A 5,804-nucleotide genomic window follows, 5' to 3' on the forward strand; every position below is an offset into this window, starting at 1 on the left:
TTATGCTCACCTAATATCAGTATTACAGAAATATTTCGCCCATTACCCCGATAACTTTGCATAAGAACGTTCACCTACTACATGAATATGAATGTTTAAAATTAATGTATCTTCGGGGACAGAACAAAAATGTCTCGTTTCCGTACGGGAACTCGAGACAATGACTTTCTCACAGAACTTCCACGACGGGAAGACAGATAGTTCTTGATTAATACACCGAGACGATGGCTCCGGGTATGTTTTAAAATTCCGGAAATAACCGGCAGCGAGAGAAACAGAAAAGCGGGGAAATGATAATAATTACACGTGTGTATATAAAGTTCGACTTCATGTGTAGGAAAGAGAGTATTTTATCGGAAAAACACTCAATTACATGCTTTAAGATAACAGATTGTAAATCGATGGACGTAGTGTTCGGAGGAGCTGTTTGGAAACAGTTGCTGGAATCTTTCGGCTAATTAGTGCACGGGTCGTAAAATTTCATTATATTCATCCGCAGGGAAAGGAGGGAATGAAAATCAATAAATTAATTTGGAAGGAATTTCTAGTAAATCGTAGCGATATGAATAACGTAAAACATCGGAAGATACCGCTCTTTCTGTGTGTTGGAGGATTTTTCTCCTGATGCATTCTGGAGTCAGTATAAAGATTTTTCAAGTTAATTGTGAAAATATATTAGAAAGATCTGGCCCATCTGTGGATGTCTTGTATATGCTACGGTGAATGTGACAAATCGGTTGTTATATGCATAATTGCCAATCACTTAGGTAAACTTGATAAATTCATCACTTTTAACGGTGATTATGCATAATACCCAAGCGTCGTTGAATAATTTGATACATGCTAAAAAAAATTATACGTAATGAATTCGATAAAATAATACGTAGCATCGGGAGTGCGATCGTGAAATTTGTCGATCGGGAATCGATTATGCTCGGGTAGTCATAAAATTACTTAAAAAGTTCGTTATATAACGGGATACGACTATAAAATTTGTTAAAATAGAGTTCGTTATATCAGGGGTACGATTTCAGAATTCGTCAGGAGCTGTTTCGGAAATATTCGTTAAATCAGAGCTCATTATATCCGGCTCAGACTTTGGCTCACAAGAACGGTTATCTAAATAATAATTTTTTTTCCCGGCAATGGGACCGACTTGTGATATTTAGAAATAAGAAATCTCGATTGCGCATAATGACCAGCAAATGTGATGAATTTAGCACCATTTATCATGTTTACCAACGATGCTCGGGTATTATGCATAATCGATAGAAGTGATAAATGTTGGAAAATTTATCAGACATACCAAAATGGTCGGCGATTATGCATAATTCAACCAGATTTAATGCATTTAACGTAACAAAACTTATACGTACCAGGTGATTATAAAATAAGTCCATAAGATTAGGGGGTCATTCAAGTATTACGTCAGCATCGAGGGGGAAGGGAGGTTTCGGATTTGCTGACTTTGATGACATGGGGGGGGGGTTTAAAAGTTGCTTACGTCATCAACCACCCCTTTTTGAAGATAAGAAACATTCTAAGCTTCTGACGAAATTTTGCCTACGGGGGGGAGGGGGTCAGTGTTTTGCTGACATTTACTGACAATGGGGGGGGGGTCAAAAATGGCTGAAAATCTGCTTATGTAATATTTGAATGACCCCTTAGAGGTCTCAGTAGAAATAGCTGGTTTTTATTTTTATGAAATTTGGTTATTCTGATCAAGGGAGTAAGCAGGATCGACCAGTGGAGTGGGGGGGGGGGGTGCAACTACTTCGGGGTGGGAATCATTACAAAAATCTTCCAGAGAATTTCCAGTCGCAAAGCTTCAAAAGATTTTTAACCGGTCAAGTGACAATGACGAAGATATTCGTCATGAGTTGTCTCTCTCTCTTAAGGCTGGGATCCCACCAAAGTTTTTCGCCGCGAGAATTTTGCTCTTTAAAAAATTCACCCATCGCTTTTTTTGCAGCCTTTTTCTTTTGCGAAATGCCACGTGACATCCCGGGGTTGGCCGAGTTATTTTGCGCAAATGGAAGCTGTGTCTCGCTAGCGTGCTAATTAGTTTTTGCAAACAGCGTTAAATAATGCAAAACATTTTCGAGTGGTAAAATGATTTCAATCTTTAGTACAATATTTGACGTTTGAAATTAGTTCAGACGGGGTTGGAACTGGGGGGGGGGGGGGAAGAGCAACAGTCCAGGGGCTCGACCATCTACTTGTCCCCGGTAACGATTTTATCGTTCACTCAGCGATTTCTCGTTATGAGCGATAAAAGGGAAGTTTTTGCGACCATATTCTTCGTGAACGATAAATGCGGATCGCTGGGAGGGACAATTGTGAACGAGAGCCGGGAACCTCTCGTTCAGCGGAAGGACAATTATTTGAGTAGGCTTAACAATGGCGATGGCGTCGACTTACGTGTTGTTAAATGATTATTACGATTCTCAAATGCCTGCACGTGCTCCGGTTTGAAATAGATACGTCATGGATGCGTTTAAGCTGTCGGATAAAGAATTCGTGAACCTTTTTAGGTTGAAGAAAAATGCTACGAGGAAAATGTTCGAGGAATTGCGCCGATGTTGGCCCATAGGTCGGAACTCGAGACACCGCTGACAGTTGAGAGAAAGGTAAGTAATAATTAACGTTTAAATTAAAATAATTTTAATCAGAAATTATTCGTTGTTTCATTTTGAATGAATGTTTTTTTATTAATAATGGAAAACGAATCAAGTACTTAACGTAAGCCTATTTAGGCCTATACATTTTTTATGTTCACGATGTTTTCAAGTAATTTTGATATTCATTAAAAAAACACTAGGCTTTCAAAATAAAAGTATTTTGAAAAACTCATGCACAAAATATGTAGTTCTGTGCAGTGCCGTCTTAACACGTGGGGCCCCTTCCGGGCACAACCCGGAGGATTGTGCCCCCCCCCCCCCCGTGCATAAGTGGCCTCGTAAAAGTGAGAGTTGGTGCTATGATTCGAGCGAGGAAAGCATAAAATTTATAAGCTACAGGCCCTTTCAGTTAATTAAGGGGGTCCTAGAATATAACCTTGCCTGAGGCCCATGCATGGTACCCACAAGGGTGGGGCTGAAGGGGCCCGGGGACGATTTCTATCATTTTTCATTGTTTTACACTCTAAATTCACCTTTTCTGGAAAGGACCGGCAAAGATCCTAGCGTAGCGGTCCTGCGGAATGGGGGCTCATGGACCCATTGCGTTCTTGAGACAACCCCAGACCTGTGATTTCCAAATTTTGCAGGGCAGCTAAGAAATTGGGCTGGCGCCTAAATATTTTTTCCATTTGTTAAGCCTTGCCTGTGTATATATGTGTGTGTGTAAAATTAATAAGTACCCTACACCAGTTTACAGTATTTTGTTTAGATCACCCTTTGTCCATCACAGTTGTTCCAATGAAATATTCACTTAATGGTTTACCTATTTTTGTGAGTACTGAAGCGATTGCACACTGCATGGATAATAATGCTATTCGCTTGTATGCTTCTCTCACTGAGGGCCGCAACTAGATGCTTGGTCACCCAGAGCAAGCGAGTATTTTGACTCCCCTCTGTAACGTTTTGAAGGAGAGGTATCAGAATGAAATTTGCACCCCCCTCGGGTCTAGTGCCCGAGACCCATCTGCCCCCCCCCCCAGTTGCGGCCCCGCTCTCACTTATGCATGTTTTTCCCTTGTACTTTTGCACTGGGGGATGAGTGAGAGATACGGTATTCAGTCTATATGCTCGTTATAATGACCTCATTCAATAGCAACCATTCCATTACTAACCGATAGCCACACTATATATCATTGTTTTTCATGTTTTTGGAGGGGGGGGGGTGGTTACATTTTCCGTGAGCGTGTTAGCATTTGTTTCTAACAGAATTTTCTTGTAGCACTTTACCATAACATTAGTTTATTCAAATATAATAGTTTTACAATATATCTTGAACAACTACCTCATGTTTGATTTAACTTTTGCGCAGGTTCTATGTGCATGCCACTGGTGCCTACCAAAGAAGCCTGAGCCAAGACGTCTGTTTGGGGATGTATGAACAGTCTGTGAGTAACTCTATCCATACAGTTACTGAGGCCATCAATACGTTGATGCTACATAAGTATGTGAGATGTCCCAATATTTCAACCTGCAAGAGAGTTTTTGGGAGAAGCTCAAATTCCTGGGAGTTATCTGTGCCATAGACTGTATACGCATTCCTGTTGTGGCACCATCAAAGTTTGACAAGAAGTATCCAGAGCCTTCCTACGTCAACGGGAAGCAGTTTCACTCTGTCAGCGCACAAATGGTGAGAAATATAGTATTTCAACTTTGCCAATAATCATCCTTTATGATTTTGAATTTTGGGAAACGTCTGTGGGGGGGGGGGGGGTTAATTTTTTAAAAGTGCCAGTTATATGGTTTTTGCATTCATACGACACCATTATTTGAGCCTGAACTCCTCCCTCCAAATTTTCAATGAGTTTATGCCCATGGGTGCCACATGGCATCACTATAACAAACATTTTGACAAACATTTTAGACAGAAACAAGCTTCACGTTAGGTTCACAACACGGACACGCACATTCAAACATGTATCAATTTGCTAGAAGTTCCGCAGAGCAATATGGCTGAGGTGCATGTCTGGTTTAGTAGTCATTTATGATACGTTCCGTGAAAACTGCCGCTATGCAATGACATAAAATAAGAAAAGGTGTGATATCTTTATACAAACTATCAAACAGAATTTGTTCTTGTAGTACTATACACGTATGTTGTCTGAACACTGTTCTCAACCTTTATGTAAAGAAATTTTTTTTCCATTACTAAATTTCAGGATATTTGTAACGATTTCTGTCTGACACAATGTCAGGTTTTAGTAATTCACATACTTCTATGCAGTCTTTTTAACTATCATTACATGGTTTTTTTTATTATTTCAGACAGAACTTCTGACTCAACATCGAGGCAATGGATGCTCAGCGGTAATGATGACTATTGCTAGTGAACTGTGTGTTTTTTGTTTTTTTTAAGCGGTAAACACTGACTGCGGGTGTGTTTTTCCAACCTATATGTGTGGATGCAGTCAAAAATAGGGAGGGAAAGTGTTATTGACCAGAAGGGCATGCACAAATGTTGCGTTTGTCTTCCAAGTTTTATCTTTGTGAATTTTTGATTGTGATGTTTTTAGTTTTTGAACATAGTATTGCTTATAAAATGTCTTGTGTTTCGAATGTTTTATGCTGCAATGTATTGTCCTGGCAGTTAAATTCTTGCCATACCTCAAATTTTGCAAGAAAAGAAAATAATAAATGCACAATGAAACTAAATGTAACTGAGAGTTGACTCATTAATTAATCAAGGTGTGAGGAATTCATTGATTTTGGTTTTAAAAAGATATCGGAAATAGTTTTTATTAAAATATTTTTAGTGATCTTGATCCTTCCCTATGTTTGTTCATTTTAACTTTCCAATCTGTTATTATTTCCTGATCTCTGTTAGCCGATGCATACATTTCATGAATTTTTAAATGGTTGAATTTAACTGTAAACAGGGCCATATTATCCTCCAGTCTCCTGTGGGAGATTGAAAAGTGACCTATCTAAATGAAATACAGCAATATAAATTCAATCAATAAAAAGGAAAAAAAATCACAATTTTAATTTTTCTTATATACTTCAATAAAATCTTTAAACATGTTACATAACTGTGATGAAAGATTGTTTATAGAAGTGGGTACTTCTTTGAAGGTTATTGCAGTTTCCTCCTGTGCCTGTATGAGCTCTTCTATCGCATCCTCTTTT

At 38.9% G+C, this 5,804-nt stretch overlaps 1 long non-coding RNA gene across 2 annotated transcripts; it reads left to right on the top strand.

Moving 5' to 3' along the window:
* The first annotated feature begins 2,207 nt into the window (after window positions 1–2,207).
* LOC149074903 (uncharacterized) lies at window positions 2,208–5,427 on the top strand. 2 transcript variants are annotated; one of them, XR_016194308.1, is made up of 3 exons: window positions 2,208–2,630; window positions 3,991–4,308; window positions 4,944–5,427. It is a non-coding gene; the product is annotated as an uncharacterized LOC149074903 (long non-coding RNA). The 2 variants fall into 2 exon arrangements; XR_016194309.1 differs by lacking the exon at window positions 2,208–2,630 and having other exon boundaries at window positions 3,024–4,308.
* Window positions 5,428–5,804: the final 377 nt, after the last annotated feature.

This window comes from Pholcus phalangioides, unplaced genomic scaffold, assembly GCF_987345545.1.
Source record: "Pholcus phalangioides strain wild (caught in Gottingen) unplaced genomic scaffold, Ppha-v1.0 ptg000016l_1, whole genome shotgun sequence".
NCBI classification, from domain to species: Eukaryota; Metazoa; Arthropoda; class Arachnida; order Araneae; family Pholcidae; genus Pholcus; species Pholcus phalangioides.